The sequence below is a fragment of the Taudactylus pleione genome, unplaced genomic scaffold, assembly GCF_031769625.1.
Source record: "Taudactylus pleione unplaced genomic scaffold, aTauple2 ptg000016l, whole genome shotgun sequence".
NCBI lineage: Eukaryota > Metazoa > Chordata > Amphibia > Anura > Myobatrachidae > Taudactylus > Taudactylus pleione.
The window spans coordinates 29,464,872-29,483,405 of record NW_028284418.1 but is presented as its reverse complement, the minus strand read 5'-3'; positions in this window follow the sequence as shown (position 1 = coordinate 29,483,405).

Here is an 18,534-nt window from a genome sequence, read left to right as displayed (position 1 = left end):
AACAATAAGAAATTATAATGCACATTGATTTATCTATACACTCTTTCCAAGAGAGCAGCTCTGACAAGAGCCTATCCATGTATAGGGGTCTATTCATCATCACTTCATTTCTACAAAAGCAGGAAGGAGTCCCGGGTTGCGTAGAAGTATCCTTTCGCATCCCTCCGCCCCTGTCCGGCTCCTTTTGCTGGATGTCAGGGCTCTTGTGCGCATGTAGGTCACGCATGCGCACCAGAGAAAAGATTCACTGCTCCGAAAGGAGCAGTGAAAAAACTTGTGGAGACAGCTGACACCCGAGTGTGGCCTGCATCCCCTGCACCCCCCTAATGACGCCACTGGCAGAGGGCAGGGGGATATAAGAGATGTTGCAGTGCCAACCACAATGGAGACAGGTGTCTCCACAAAGTGTTCCATTTAAAGGTAAGAGGTTTTTTTTTTTAATAAAAATCCCACTGGTGGATTCATGTCAGTATGTCTGTTACATATAATGTAAATAGTTAGGGTCTGATTCTGAGTTAGCCACTATCCCAATGTTCATGTAGTTGGCGATATTTTGCAACTGCGCATGTCTCTAAATCCCTGAAAAATTGAATGACGCATATGTTCCACGGTGTGTGCACAGAGTCGCGCTGACTCTGCAATGTGTTGGGCCTTCCTGGGTGGTTACTGGGAGGTGGCTGTACAGACATGTGCTATGGGAGTGACGCAGGAGAGGTTTTGAACTCAGATGCATAATTACGTACATTGGAGGCCATACTCTGACAGAGATTCTGCACCTAGCATGGGGCTGGTGCAAGTCCCGATGGTGCTTCCAATGGTTGCTACTGCAGTCACACAAATTGGGTGTCCCAGCCAGTGGCAGATTTTACATAGGGGCTGCAGCCCCCCCCCCCCCAGTAAAATATGCCAAGTCAGTGAGCTAGTGGCCATCCGTAACTGCAATGGTTACACTGTGACTGGCAATGACTTCCCATTGGAAGTGGAACCTGCCAATCATACACATGACAAGCAGTCCCATGGCAGGGGGGTATACTCCCCAACTGGAACTGCCAGTCCGCGCTGCAATTAGCAGAGTGCGTGCTTCCAGTGGCCTTTCGGGAGGCATGCTACCTGACTTCTATGAGCTGTAGTGGTCTTGAAGATGGTGTTTTCACATGCACAGTCCCACCACCGCTTCTGTGTATGTGCTGGTCCTGGCACCTACCAGATCCATTGTGCAGGTCTCCTCCTCTCTGGACTTTTGCTGCACAGTGCAGGCAGCAAAAGGAAAGCTGCAGTCCCGCTCATCCAAGAGGGTGGAAGCTGCTGTTGCTCTCAGCCCTTGCACATTCACACACATGGCTGTACACCAGGGGAAGGGCTGATACTAGCATTAGCATACAGTCACAGATGCAAATACTGTTGATATGTGTGTGCTTTTTGGCAGCGATATGCAGAGTTAATAACAACACCAGCGGAATTGCAGATACACCAAACAGTACAGGTGATTAACCAGGTTTAAAACGGGAGAGTAACTCCGGCACGAGAAGGGTTCTTTTGGATCAAACTTCATTGTGACACTTCCACTATGTATAACTAGTCCCTTACTCTCCATAAATGGAAGCCGAGCAATAAAGGACTATAAAATGTAGTGTCAGCACTTAAGATATAAGTGGTCAAACACCCTCTTACCCAAACATGAAATATGGGCTGCAAATGGCAAATAAACGCAGATATCCTAAGGCGAGCTCAGGGAGGACTGAAACCTCCCGTGGAACAGAAGGGCATAAGCATGGTAAGTGTAGCACAAAGAAGGATCCCTGATCCGTTCAAGCACTGTTGAAGAAAGAGCCAGGAACTCCCTCAGCTGTGTCTATCTTCTGCTGTGTGCTGCTGCAGCCTGTAGTCTATAGTCTAAATCACACATTTTGCTAACACTTAAAAATCATTATTAAAATATTGACTGTTAGTAAATGTGTAATTTAGTACTTGAAACACAACCTCAATGTTGATTGATTTAGACAGATTTTTAATTGATTAAAATCGTCCTTTAGTAAATTTACCCCTAAAAGTTTAAAGAGATTGTTGTATAAACACAAGTCTGTTTTACTCCTAGCAGTGATGAATATGTTCATTCTAATTGCCGTGATCCTCTAAATTAAAGTAACGACACTAACAGAAAGAACTTCTGGAATGAGACAAAAGGTTCATTTAGCACCTCAAAGATTAATACATGGAAAAAACATCATCCACCTACAGAGATTGTCTGGGGGGAAGTCTGTAATGAGACGTGTTTCCTGATACATTGGTTATTATAGATACAGACACAATTTTCATCTTACTGTGCTCCACAGAAGGTGTAGTGATGTTATATTGCATGTCACCTATACCTTCACTGTCATCACTCAAACAGTGATTATTGCTTTTGCCATTTCCTCTTGTAAGCAACCAAGAACCGAAATGTAAAATAAAAATAATGGTTTTGAAATAGAAAGTGGCAGCATGTACACAGTATGTGACAACCTGATTTAAGTCAACACTGAGTAAAGAAGCCAATTCAATGAAACTGTAACAAACATACAGTTTGTCCGTGTTCATTTAGTGTGATCTGGAAACACTGGTAAATTAGATTTTAGCCTCAGATTAATACAGAGGGATGTCTGCCATGGGTGCAAGGATTGCCTCTTTTGTCGAGAAAAGCCTGCAAAGTACCCCAGGATGATCCAAAAACATGTTGCTCTATTACATGCCACAGCTTTTTATCTATCGTAAGTTAACTTTTAAATGAAAATGTACAAAAGGAATAAAAAAAACTCACAATGTAGTGATGCCCCAACATCTATCTATACATAGTATAAAATAAAATCCCTGGTAGGCGTCTGTCTGTTTGTTTGGGTTAATCTCGAGAACCAGTGAACAGATTTTGATGCAGATTTCACTATTCTATAGGGCATTTGTCGAGGAAGATTTAGGTGTATGACACATTATTTCATGACAAAAAGGAGCCGAGCAGTGACGATTTTAGTGAAGCAATTCAACGAAAAAATGGTCCCTGGTAGGCGCCTGTCTGTCTGTATGTTAGGATTAATCTCGAGAACCACTGGATGGATATTAGGGCTGTTTTCACTTTGTTATATAGAATTTGTCGGAAGGTTTAGGAGTATGAAACATTAATGTATGACAAAAGGGAGTCGAGTAGTGATGATGATTTTGTGAAGCAAGTCAATGAAAAAACGGACGTCCAAGCACTTCATGACTTATGCTGCCTAAACCATTAAAGATATATTTCACAGCGATGGACTTTATTTTATATGATGTAGAGATCAATACATATTATCTGGTTTCTCCAGAAAAATTGATGTAAGCCCTGTTTACTGATACAAAATGTTTCCCTTTTTTTACCGTTCCCATTTAATTTATGTGAAAATCGATTCTTTCATTTTAAACAAGTCCAATTCCCAGTAAGAGTCTGTTTTGGCATACCATTTAATATATCACAGGGACAGACACTTAACATGGCTGGAGTTGACCTAAGTGGAGACTGTTTTTCTCATGGACAACTTTACGTGGCCCTTTTGCATGTCACCTCACAACTAAGGGCCTCATTTAGTAACGAGTTTTATCACCAAAACGAGTGATAAATTTCACTGTGTATAATAAATGGTGCTCCAGCCAATCAACTCCGAACTGTCAACTGTTAGAAAAATGACAGTTGAAAGCTGATTGGCTGGAGCACCATTTATCATACACAGTGAAATTTATCACTCATTTGGTGATCAAACTCATTAGTAATTGGGGGCCTAAATCTTTTCGTGTTGACATCAGGAGGAAATATGACTACTGTCGTCTACAAGGCAATCTTATAAGACCTTGGTTAAAAAGACTATAGATGTAAATTCAAAATTACTCACGTGCAAAGCTGTGGTGGGTTGCTAGAATTTTGCAGGTTTTGTATTGAGTAGAACCCTGTTATTATTTATATGTATAACAAGGGTGGGGCAGCAGAATATAATCACAGGGCATTTTCTTATTTTGCAGTCACTATCACCATGCCAGAGGTGTGGGACAATAACATATGAGTCCTATGTCCTATTCTGCAGTCGCTATCACCATACTAGAGGAGTAACTAGGGTGTGGAACAGTAATACATTGGTCCTATGTTCTATTCTGCAGTCACTATCACCATACCAGAGGAGTAACTAGGGTGTGGGACAGTAATACATGAGTCCTAAGTCCTATTTTGCAGTTGCTATCACCATACCAGAGGAGTAACTAGGGTGTGGGACAGTAATACATGAGTCCTATATTCTATTCTGCAGTCACTATCACCATACCAGAGTAGTAACTAGGGTGTGGGACAGTAATACACGAGTCCTAATTCCTATTCTGCAATCACTATCCCCATACTAGAGGAGTAACTAGGGTGTGGGACAGTAATACATGAGTCCTATGTCCTATTCTGCAGTCGCTATCACCATACCAGAGGAGTAACTAGGGTGTGGGACAGTAATACCTTAGTCCTATGTTCTATTCTGCAGTCCCTATCACCATACCAGAGAAGTAACTAGGGTGTGGGACAGTAATATATGAGTCCTATGTTCTATTCTGCAATCAGTATCACCATACCAGAGGAGTAACTAGGGTGTGGGACAGTAATACATGGGTCCTATGTTCTATTCTGCAATCACTATCACCATACCAGAGGAGTAACTAGGGTGTGGGACAGTAATACATAAATCCTATTTTTAGTTCTACTATCACCATACAAGAAGAGTAACTAGGGTGTGGGACAGTAATATATGAGTCCTATGTGATATTCTGCAATGACTATCACCATTCCAAATGAGTAACTAGGGTGTGGGACAGTTATATATGATTCTTATGGCCTATTCTGCAATCACTATCACCATACCAGAGGAGTAACTAGGGTGTGGGACAGTAATACATGAGTCCTATGTCCTATTCTGCAGTCACTATCACCATACCAGAGGAGTAACTAGGGTGTGGGACAGTAATACATTAGTCCTATGTTCTATTCTGCAGTCCCTATCACCATACCAGAGGAGTATTAAGGTGTGGGACAGTAATACATGAGTCCTATGTCCTATTCTGCAGTCAGTATCACCATACCAGAGGAGTAACTAGGGTGTGGGACAGTAATACATGAGTCCTATGTCCTATTCTGCAGTTGCTATCACCGTACCAGAGAAGTAACTAGGGTGTGGGACAGTAATATATGAGTCCTATGTTCTATTCTGCAATCAGTATCACCATACCAGAGGAGTAACTAGGGTGTGGGACAGTAATACATGGGTCCTATGTTCTATTCTGCAATCACTATCACCATACCAGAGGAGTAACTAGGGTGTGGGACAGTAATACATAAATCCTATTTTTAGTTCTACTATCACCATACAAGAAGAGTAACTAGGGTGTGGGACAGTAATATATGAGTCCTATGTGATATTCTGCAATGACTATCACCATTCCAAAGGATTAACTAGGGTGTGGGACAGTTATATATGATTCTTATGTCCTATTCTGCAATCACTATCACCATACCAGAGGAGTAACTAGGGTGTGGGACAGTAATATATGAGTCCTATGTCCTATTCTGCAGTCACTATCACCATACCAGAGGAGTAACTAGGGTGTGGGACAGTAATATATGAGTCTTATGTTCTATTCTGCAGTCACTATCACCATACCAGAGGAGTAACTAGGGTGTGGGACAGTAATACATGAGTCCTATGTCCTATTCTGCAGTCAGTATCACCATACCAGAGGAGTAACTAGGGTGTGGGACAGTGATACATGAGTCCTATGTCCTATTCTGCAGTTGCTATCACCATACCAGAGAAGTAACTAGGGTGTGGGACAGTAATATATGAGTCCTATGTCCTATTCTGCAGTCACTATCACCATACCAGAGGAGTAACTTGGGTGTGGGACAGTAATACATAAATCCTATTTTCTATTCTGCAATCACTATCACCATTCCATAGGAGTAACTAAGGTGTGGGACAGTAATATATGAGTCCTATGTTCTATTCTGCAATCACTATCACCATACCAGAGGAGTACTAGGGTGTGGGACAGTAATACATGGGTCCTATGTTCTATTCTGCAATCACTATCACCATACCAGAGGAGTACTAGGGTGTGGGACAGTAATACATGGGTCCTATGTTCTATTCTGCAATCACTGTCACCATACAAGAGGAGTAACTAGGGTGTGGGACAGTAATATATGAGTCCTAAGTTATATTCTGCATTCACTATCACCATACCAAAGGAGTAACTAGGGTGTGGAACAGTAATATATGATTCTTATGTCCTATTCTGCAATCAATATCACCATACCAGAGGAGTAACTAGGGTGTGGGACAGTAATATATGAGTCCTATGTCCTATTCTGCAGTCACTATCATCATACCAGAGGAGTAACTAGGGTGTGGGACAGTAATTCATGAGTCTTATGTAATATTCTGCAGTCACTATCACCATACCAGAGGAGTAACTAGGGTGTGGGACAGTAATACATGAGTCATATGTTCTATTCTGCAGCCACTATCACCATACCAGAGGAGTAACTAGGGTGTGGGAGGGTAATATATGAGTCCTATGTTCTATTCTGCAGTCACTATCACCATACCAGAGGAGTAACTAGGGTGTGGGACAGTAATACATGGGTCCTATGTTCTATTCTGCAGTCACTATCACTGTACCAGAGGAGTAACTAGGGTGTGGGATAGTAATACATAAATCCTATGTTCTATTCTGCAATCACTATCACCATACCAGAGGAGTAACTAGGGTGTGGGACAGTAATTCATGAGTCCTATTACACTATCAGCACCTTCTTGTCTTGTTGTTTGTATCTTTCTTAGATCCATTGGTTGGCAAGGTGTCAGGACTGCGACTTTTTCAGTACATAAAGATAGATTACTTTTTCCAAAGTTCCTTTGTGGTCGTTGGAGGAGCTATCCTGGTTGCTGGCATTCTTCACATACAGGGAATAGAGAGTTCAAGTGATCATCTGTTTACAAGGCATTGTCAGGTTGTGGGATTCCTAGATTGCTCACTATTTCAAACCTGATTCCATTTGGGTCATATGTTCTTAACTTCCTATGGATCACAGACCTCTAGTATAAAGCCTGTTACTAACTGTGTCTCAGTGTCTGTGCAATGTTACTTTCAGGTCTTTCTTGGACTCCTGCCAGATCCCTGCTGTGCCTGTGATTTGCTGTGGACTTTGCTATATCTCCATTCATGTTCCAGCTAAACTTCTGATACAGTTACCAGCCACACTACAGAGCTCAGCATAGCCATTGCCTAAGTATTGCTTTTGCTCCATTGCTGTGGTATCACCTTTTGCTGCACTATTTACTCTGCCTGTTGCCTCTCACTCCTGTAGGCATCAAACCCATCTTCATTACATTTGTCAACTGCACCGTTACAGTTATCATCACCACATCACAGGGCTCAATCCCGTTCTGGATTCTAGTCACACCGCAGGGCTCAACCCTGTTCCGGAACCACATCGCTTCACAGGGCTCAACCTTGCTTCAACTTTCATTGCATCGTGGGGCTCAACCCTGCTCTGGATTATAGTTACACCACAGGGCACAGTCCTGTTCCGGAACCACACCGCTTCACAGGGCTCAACCCTGCTCCGACCTCATCACATCACAGGCTTGATCCTTGCTCCGACCTCATCGCATCACAGGGCTCAACCCTGCTCCAACCTCATCGCATCACAGGGCTCAACCCTGCTCCAACCTCATCGCATCATAGGGCTCAACCCTACTCCGACCTCATCGCATCACGGGGCTCAACCCTGCTCCAACCTCACTGCATCATAGGGCTCAACCCTGCTCTGACCTCATCGCATCACAGGGCTCAACCCTGCTCCAACCTCATCGCATCATAGGGCTCAACCCTGCTCTGACCTCATCGCATCACAGGGCTCAACCCTGCTCCGACCTCACTGCATCACGGGGCTCAACCCTGCTTCAACATCACCGCATCACAGGGCTCAACCCTGCTCCATCTTTCACCGCATCACAGGGCACACTCTGCTCCGGATCTCCATCAGTACAGGGCTCCTCTATATCATCCTGAGGTGTTAGCCTCATACTGGACTAGGGGTTCCCTACCATATTAACTTTTCTGTGTTAAAGACCATATGGGGGGTTTTCTCCTATACTCATTATTGCTTTTGTGAACCTCAGTGTTGTTGAGACCGTATGTGAGACGTTGCTATTATATTTCTCCTGTGAATAAATTCTATTTATTTTTATTCCATGCTATCTAGATTTCATGAAAAGGTCATTCCTAAAGCCACCCCAGTTTATTGTGCCTAGCAGGCCTGTCTCCTCCCAGGAGTCTCAAGTGTCGGCAGCCGTGACACAAGGATCGCACAAGAGGAGCAGCGATATATTTATTTGAGTGTTATTTCTTCTATAAGTGTATGATCAATAGCGCATTAAGGGTTTGTTACATTGATATATATATATATATATATATATATATATGCAAGTGTGTATATATATATAAATATATATATATATGCATATTGTATGTCAGATCATATATATATATCTATACTAGAATCCCCCCTGTAAAAGTCCTGCGTTTGCCCATGTTTGGAACAATAATAAATGAGTTAGGTGTGCTACTATTCTGCAGTCACTATCACATCACTATCCAAAAAAATAACTAGGAGGTGGGAGGTATATAAATAAACATACAAAACATTTACTTCTGTGAACGTTACAGTGCCTGTAGCTATGAAACAAGTTCTTCGTACGTAATTTATTATTTTAAATCTCAACTCTTTGAGGCAATTTATGCCTTTTAACATTATTTTGTCAGCATCCAGTCTTCGTGCAAATATTTCCTGGGGATGTAGTTGGCATCCCGGCGCACAGAATGCCAGTGGATAGAATCCCGACACCGGAATTCCAACAGCAGTCAGAATCTCATCTCCAGAATCCCGACTGACTAGGGTTAGGTTTAATGTTAGAGCATTAGGCACTTGGGGAGGTTTAAGGTAAGGCTGCGGTAGCAGAGAGTTAGGGTCAGGCTGCGTGGGGGGGAGGGCGGTTAGGGTTAGGCTGTTGGAGAAAAGGGTTTTGGCTAGGCTGTGGGAAAGGTGGGTTAGGGTCAGGCTGCGGTAGCGGAGGGTTAGGGTTAGGCTGTGTTGGGGGGGCGGTTAGGGTTAGGCTGTGGGAGAAAAGGTTATTGGGTCAGGCTGTGGGAAAGGTGGATTAGGGTAAGACTGCGGTAGCGGAGGGTTAGGGTCAGGCTGTGTTGGGGGGGCGGTTAGGGATAGGCTGTGGGAGAAAAAGGTTTGGGTTAGCCTGCAGGAAAGGTGGGTTAGGGGTAGGGTTAGGGGAAGGGTTATAATACTTACCTGCATGCATCATGACTCCCACCATCGGGATTACACAAGCATTATTAGCGGTGGGATCGCGTGCCCAACCTTTCCTGCCTTTCACACATAGAAAAAAGAGTTAAGAAGATGCCACATTGATTATGTGTTATTATACATACTGTACTGAACTTTCTGTTTCTTCCTTATTCTTCGTCACCATATACTCCTTACACTTTTGTATCTGCCTCTGTTAATGTCTGTGGTTAATCTTTAGTCAGTGAGTAAAGCACTGGGGCAGAGTCAATTAGCCGCTGTGTTTGTTGTGCAGCTAAAGCTCCGGGTTTAATGCCCAGAGCTGCAGTACTCAGTTATTAGGCAATTTCCCTGTGAGGTAACTCCGCATCTACAGTAATTCACGTTAACCCATACAGCTCCTGAGGCTATGAGGAAGAATCCACATAGAGTGCACCCTCTGAGGAATACTACGTGGGCTAGCGGCACTAATGGGAAAGCTCAGGGCAGAGCTTTAGCCCATGGCTAATTGAAGCTGCCCCTCAGACTGCTAGAGCGATAGTGATTCTAGCTGTCTATACAAACCAAACATACAACTTTATCACTGCAAAACAATATGCTGAAAAACTGTTCATTAACAAATCAATTAGATCACTCAGTATTACAAAACATTAAAAATAGGTTTTCATGATGTTCCCAGAATAGTGAGTGGTGTTACTGGTTCTTTGAAAGGGTAATCAGGTATCAGATTCTGGTATTCTACACGTAGGACTAGACATCTATTATTTCAGGAAGGCATGATTAGGGTAAATTTGTTCAAGTGGCTACAACTATCTAATATCAATGGCCCTAAATCCATGGAATTAACATTTTAACATTTTCAAATTAAGCTCTATGTAACCATGACACAGATCGTGGAACCTTTATGAAATGTATCATTTTCCTAAAATAGATTAAGTGAATTATAATAGACTGTACAGTATATATAAGAATTTACTATATGGTGAATGCAAACTTACAGTACACAATTCCCTGTTGAAGGAAAAGTAATTTAATGTTGCCAGGGGTAAAGAGCTCTGTCATGGAAATTCCAGTACAATTTTTAAAATTGATACTGGTTATTGTAAAGGGTTAAAAGAAGGTAAACACAAATAAACAGGATATATTTTCTCTAAAAGGAGGTTTAGCATTTGTAGGATATAATTTTGATTGATTGATGCTAATCAGAATTTAATGTAGATTAAAGGGGCAATACAATATACATAAGAGTAATGTACTGCTCACACTATACCCCTTTTACACCAGAGCTAAAACCCGGGTTATTGCAGGGTTAACCCGGGTAGCTCCTTGGTGTAAAAGGGGACAGGGTTGGATTCCCGGGTGGAGTGACCCGGCAATCCAACCCAGGTAACTTGCAGCATTTAACACGGGAATAACCTGTGAAACGCTGCAGTGTAAACAGCGTGATCTGGGTCACGATGACCTGGATCGTGCCACATGCCTGGAGATTGGCCGGCTTTAGTGGCGCTTGGAGATGACGTAATCTCCAAGCGTCCACTTCAACACCGGAAAAGCCGGGTCACTGCAGACCCGGCTCCGGTGTGAACGACACCAACTCAGGAATATCCTGGGTCGGCACCGGGGAATCTGTGGGTCTTATCATGATTGGAACCCTGTTTCAACCTTCGGGTCAGACCCGGAATTTAGGTATGAAAGCACTGCCGTAACTAGACTTTTTGGTGTCCTGTGCCAGAATGAGCATTGGCACCCCCCCTATTTTCTAAATATGGAGATAACACACCCAGAAATGGGCCATGGGCTCACGGGGAAGGGCCAGGGAAGAGATAATGGAGAACAGGAGATGGTGGGGATAAAATAAGAGGAAACTACCAGTGAAAATGATAATAAACAGAAAATTGACAGGCCCCAACAGCGCCCCCTGCCCTGCTGTGCCCTGTGCCATGGCACTGGTTGCACTACTCTAGTTACGGCCCTGAAAAGCAGTACTAGTAGACACTAGTTGGGAGCTAGGAGGAGGGAGGGAGATGGGAGGACAGGATACTGAGATGCATAGCTGATCACAGCTATAAGAAATTGTAGATTCAGGGAAGAAAAATTGAAACAGGAGGGGAACTACTCTTAGCTCTTACAGGTATATGGATGGTTCTCAAAACAATTAGCTGTAGTTTCTCAAAACATCCCCCCTGCTATAATCACAGATCCGCCAGCAGAGGCATAGCCAGCTTTTGACACGAGGGAGAGCGAAGATAGAAAATTAACGTGTGCACTTCTGCAATTTCCTAATGTGAAGTTCAGAGATAGTTACTATTCCCAAATTTTTTTTTAGATTGTGTATGAAAGGAAATTATTAATAATTTTGTAGGGTACTATAGTATTCATTTAGTAAGATGTCACAGTTATGTACAGGGGGCTACTACTAAACTTAAGTTTTACATAAATGTGCAGCTAATTTTATTCCTCATTTTTTTAACTATAACATTTAGTTACATTTTTTAATTTTACTTTTCTACTGCCTAATTTCTGTCTTACATGTAGTTCTAAATTTAATTTTATGATGTAACCGCTTTCTGTGTGAAATGTCGAGCAGCAGTTATGAATGGATAAGTGCATACTTGTGTCTGTATATTTTGATTAACATTATATTTAGCCAAGCGCTGTATCACTATGCTTGATCTTTGTCCTGGGTCATTATTGCTGTAAAGCTGCCTCAACTTGTTTCATATTCACTATTCCCCGTCTCATCCCTGTTTTACACTAAAACAGCAGGCAGTGACCAAGCACGCTGCTCCCTTTCATACGAGTGGGCCTGGAATGGGACTGGGGGGGATAGTTATGTCACAAACATATTGGACACCTGATTTACTTACTGCACATTGAGCCATAGTTTGACTTGTGTGAACACTCCTCAGTAGCTGTTTCTGTACGCATACTGCTCAAAAGATATAAAATAGTAATGACCAGTTGTTATTATTAATTAACATTTTACAATTGGCAACTCAACCAAACTTGTTATTTACAGTAAGGCAATCTAACTATAAAAAATGTCTGTTGCAGGTTTATTGCAGCAAAGTTTTGTTTTATTTTGTGCTGTTCTCAAAGCATGAATTGGAAGCTGCCAGGTTCCCTCTGGAAATTCTGCATTCACCCCAGCAAAAATGAGACTCCCGAGGTATAATTTTCTGAAACACTGCAGTACCTGCGTTTTGTGTTATATCTGAGAACAGAACAGTTGGAAGTTAATAGATTGTTAGAACTTCAACTAGTTTTTCTCAACTGAAGGGCTGGTTTAGAATGATGATAATGATACCTGCCATATTATCAAGCCACCTCTGATTGGCTGATTACGAATTGACCACTCCATCTAATAGATTTTAATCATTAGTGTTGGAAGTCACATCCATCTATTCACATTATTGAACTGACCTTTTCCTCCTCACAGATTTGAGTACATAATATTTAAGCAAGCACCACAGCACCTATTGAGGGCTTTTTTGTGCTAAGAAACCCACTTGGGTTTCAAAGAGGGAAAACAACTAGATCACGAGGCATAAGTATGCACACTTGTGTGCCTGGGTCAAATGCTCCTGTCGGACGCATCTTGAGACGTGGCTGACTAATTATAATATAGACAAACATTTGTTTTTCTTGTGTCTGTCCCTACATATTTTCGGGGCGCAGATGTGTCCACCTCTGAATAAGACCCAAGCTGTATTAATTAGATCTGGATATAGTACAGAGAATATGATGCATAGCAAAAGTATGGTGCTGACATAAATGATTTGTATGCACAGTGCTGTACTTGCTGTAAAGAGAATATCAATGATACACAGAATTGTTACATTAAAGCAGGCTTTCTTATTTGCCATTCTGAGCTGTTCATTCTGCAGCTGCAATCTGCTTTTATCTCATCATGTGCCATTCATACTTCAGACACAGGCTTCTGGGAATGTGTCTTCATTCAGATTGCTGCTATTGGAATAAAAACAGAGAAAAGAAAACATGTTTTAACTTCAGGGATAGAGTCATAAAGACGTTTAACTGACAGCTTAGCACTTTCTCTGTTTCTAATGTAATATGATGTTTGCATAGAGGGAGTGCAATATTGTTTAATAATACTTTCTATTTTGAGCCGCATTAGAGATAAAGTTTTCTTTGAACTGTGCACTGTGTAACTCCCTAATGTTCATATGACAACTTCAATTGAAATGTATATTTGTTTTTGTTTTTTTGTCGGTAAATGTTTAGAAGATATAAATTATATTTTCAGTTCCAAACATAAGTCACCTGCAAGTCCTAAATGATAGAAATGCCAATGATGTTATTAGCTCACACTGCAACTTACCCACAATTTGCATATTTTTGTCTTACGTAAATCTTCCGGTTTCATCTCTATCTTCTCCAATAATAAAGCACACAGATACTTCCCATTTTGGAAACAGCTCTTGTGCAAATAATCTGTGTGACCAAGACAACCTACACCCTAAACCCAGACAACCCCACTCCCAAACCTGGAAGGCCCTCACCCAATCCATGAAATATAGAAAGAAAATAGAATAAACTTTTAATCCAACATAGAGATGTATAATGTTTGCCTGACGGTGTCCATTTCAGCCTTAACCTTGGCCCCTGATGGTAGCCTAAATGAAAGCTGAAATGGATGCCTTTGGGTAGACATTATACATCTACATACCTCCGGCACTGCAGATGGTTGCATGCTGTGGATTAAAGCCTATTGTATATCTATATATATATATATATATAAATTCAGCAGAGGTAGGCACTCCTATAACATTATTATACTCGCCGTGGTGCACACTTTAAACATGGGTAGACCGCAGTAGTGGTGAGTGTCACTCTCCGGTCTTTTCATACACGCAATAAGATGCCAAGAGCCAGTCGCTGGGTCAACGTTTCGAGTTTATTATAAACTCATCACCAGGACATAGGTATGTCCTGATGACGAGTTTATAATAAACTTGAAACGGTGACCCAGCGGCTGGCTCTTGGCATCTTATTGCGTGTATGAAAAGACCGGAGAGTGACACTCACCACTACTGCTGTCTATATATATATATATATGTATATATATATATATGTGTACAGTAGTGCACTCCTCTTTCAGCTATATGTATATATAACAAGAGAGCACCTGGTCGCAGCTGATTTATGGTGAAATTATGTCTTTCCACTTCCGGTTTATGGCCCCAACAGTGCTCACTGGAACATTCAGACGTTTAGAAATCCTTCTGTAACCAATGCCATCAGTATGTTTTGCAACAATAAGGTTGCAAAGATCTTGAGAGAGCTCTTTGTTTTTGCCCATCATGAGATGTTTCTTGTGTGACACCTTGTGACACCTTGGTAATGAGGCACCTTATCATAGGCCATCAGTTGGGACTGAACCAGTTTATATTAATTTGCACTGACAGGGGCAGGATTGCTTTCAAATTACTGATAGATTTCAGCTGGTGTCTTGGCTTTCCAAGCATTCTTGCAAGAAATAACTGCATTTGTCCCCGTTGCATTGCAACATGGGTTATTACAGGAGCAAATTATTCCTTTTCTTGCTCTTATTCTTAACTCCGGCCCTGGGCTGCAACAGCACTTAATTGACCCCTGTGCCAGCCCCACCACTTTTGAGCATGATTTCATGATGTTGCGCATAAAGGGACGGGGCAGCCAGCAGTGCAGCTGTACATACAGCAGGGGGCCTGCCTGTAGCGCCCAAAGGATACTGCATGCAGCACTGCCACAGCAATACTGGCTAAAGGGTGCCATTCCAGAACCAAGGGCCGTAGGGCAGCGACGGATGCTGTCCACAGAGTCATGTGTTCTATGTGGCAGCACCAGTTAGTCATGTGTTCTGTGCGGCAGATCCAGTTATTCATATGCTCTGTGCGGCAGCACCGGTTGCACACCCCTAATTACAGCTCAGGTCAGGCCTATAGCATGTCAAACTCTACAACAGTCCCTGAGTATGTATATTTCAAAGTGTCTACAGATGTTCTAAAATTGTTTGATATTTTTGAGTGGGGCTATAATAAATATAAAGTGTGGTATGGTAGATATCCAGGCATAATTCATTACATTTTGGATTGATGCTGCTTATTACCTATCACAATATGATAATATGGATATCTTAAAGTAATTTAAAATTTTGCAAAGGAATGGGATTTGCAGTCACAGGCAATGGTATAGTTCCCACTGACCCACAGCAGTGGCACTGGATTTTACAGCACCCACTGAGAGAGGACAAACATAGGATCTCTTCCCTAAAGCTGAAGCTATAAACCTGAGCAGGGGAGCATCTCGTTTCTGGCATTCTGTAAGACTTCATACATTTCAGAAATTCTACAGCAAACATTTTGCAATTTATAGAGGAGTTTTATAAATACTTAAGAAAACTCCACCAATTCAAAGACATTATATACCATTCTACAGTGCACCTGAGATATAGTGAGATAAGTCACTGCCATGGTCAAGGTGGTGTGGACATTGTAGTTGCATATAACGGCAATAGTTTCCACCTGAGTGGCCCCAGAGTGCTCCCAGTGCGCCACGCAGTGCAGTGGAAAATGAATGAAAACCTTGTTATAGTAGCCAAGATCTCAGTGTCGGCCTCTTAGTATATGCACAGTAAATCTGAAAGATATCAGCCTCTTGAGAAAATACACTGGGCGGGATGTACTAAGCATCGCATTCGCGATGCAGTACATTCCACCTATTATCGGGTACATACGCCAGTATGTACTTAGAAATACTCTCCCGATATATCCTGTCTTTTGCGATACCTAGATGCTAGTGTGATTTCCGGGTTTGTGCCATCAAGGTGGACACTGGAAAGAATACGATTGGATCCCTCTCAGAAGAAACCCTATAAGAAGCCCATAGGCTTATACTAGGTAACGCTATCTAATGATGGCTTACCCACTGGGTCCAGGCTCTGGAACACCATTAGGATGCCATTAGGAGGATAGAGAGAGTTGTAGTAGTAGGTAGATGGTGAGTTGGTGTGAAGGATGACTGGCTGCAGGCATCTGTGTCAGTGTATGTGTGTTTGTGAGACACACTAACTAGCAACAACTGCAATCCACTGCACTGCAGGGCAAACAAACAAACAGGCTACTGAGTATTTGTTAGAAATAGTAGCGCCTGCAATCTAGTACTGCAAAGCAAACAGGCTGTTGTTTTTGAGCATGCTTGTTAAAGTGAGCTTGTACTTCTTTTTCACAAGGATATATTTGTATCTATACACTGCAGTATATATTTTATATTGAGTTTGAGAGCAGAGACAGTGTGATTTCAACTTCAAGATTATTTGTTAAAAAAATGATGGTTCTGTGTCTGAGAAAAAATACCTGTTTTCCTATTATAAAAAAAAAAATAATAATAATTGGAAAAATTTTTTTTGCTGGCTTTAAGAACAATTATTCAAGTCTTATATTATAATTCAATTAAAATTGTATTTTTTGAAGAGTGTGTGTTTTGTAGATGCAGCGTATATTACTGTAGTTAGTGGTTGTAGACATGTCGCTGTCAGCTGCACTACAAAAATAATAAGTAGAAATAAGGCATTATTTTTACCGGTGTTAAAAAAAAACATTTCAAGTGTTTTATTATAACTCAATATTTTATTTTTTAAAGAGAGTGTGTCTCTTAGAGGCAGTCTATATTATTACTGTACTAAGTTTTTGTGTGTAGATGCGTCCCTGCCAGCTGCAGCCCAAAAATATTAATAAGTGGAGTCAAGGCATTTTTTGCCAGTGTTAAAAAAGCCTTTTAAAGGTTTTTATAATTATCCATTTAAAATTGTATTGTAGCAAGAGTATGTTTTGTAGAGGTGGCATATAGTATTACTGTACATAGTGGCTGTTTTAGACATTTCCCTGACAGCTGCAGACCAAAAATAATAATAAGTAGAAAAAAGGCATTACATTTTTTTGGTGTCCAAAAAAATACTCCAGTCTTTTAATACAACTGCACGGTGAGTGTAAAAGTGCCTCATTTTCCTATATCCTTGGTGTAAAAATTAAAATCGATCATGGATTAGTCGATAGAAGAGCAGGACCCCCAGTACTAGTGCTGGCAGTGATATTACTCCTTTAACATCTACTAAAGGAGGTCAAGGAGAAATAATGTTTAAGCAATTGCACCTCAAATCTAAACAGTATTTCACAATCTTAAAGAAAACATCACCTCTAACTATGAAGGGAAAAGTTATTGCCGAAAAATGTAAAATTGCCAACATGCCATACACCACATGCAGTGGCAAGGAAAGGCTCAGACCATGGCATTTCTTTGCGAGTGGTAGCCAGCTAGTGCTGTTTCGTGCAGTAGAATTATTGCAAAAGCCAGGGCAAAACACAGGCATTTTCTATAACCTCACATGTAATGCTTTCTCGCTCTGAGTCTAAATGTGCCACCTTCCATCATTTCTGAACCCGCTGCAAATGTGAGGATGAGTAAAGGTAATGATGATGACTTAGAAATAGAGGATGCTACTGTGGAAGTGCATCAGGGGTATTTATGTATCTTACGCTAATAAGGATGTTGATGATTATGTGTTGGAAAAGAAGAAGTTGATTAAATTAAGGAGGAGGATGTTGTTTGTGTCATACTAAGGCAGCCACCAGTGGCAGCAGTTCTTGCATGGGTATAAGACCAAAAAAGCAACCTCTTCCAAGTGGACATATTTTTACCCAAATCCTGAGAACATTTGTCAAGGCATCTGTAGCATTTGCAATGCAAAAGTAAGTAGAGGTAAGGACATTAACCATCTAGGCACCTCATCTGTGTTATGTCATTTCCAGCTAGTTCATACAAATTATTTATTAAAATCTGGAAAATCATTTAAAATAATAACAATCAGTCCAGCATCAGCTATCAGCAGCATTGATAGATCCCAGCACATGCAATCTCTGCCACCAATACTTTCATCATCAACCTCCTCACTAATGATTGGAGGTAGTCCTGCACCCAATTTTCAAAGGCATACTGTCTCCTCCCTTATCCTGGATTCCCAAGAAGAATCCTTTCACACTTTGGGCCTGAATCAGCGGTGGTTGATGGTCGTGATGGTGGACAGTGACGGGCAGCCAGCCAGCTGAGTAAGCCTCAGATTACTCAGGCTGGCCGGCTTGCAA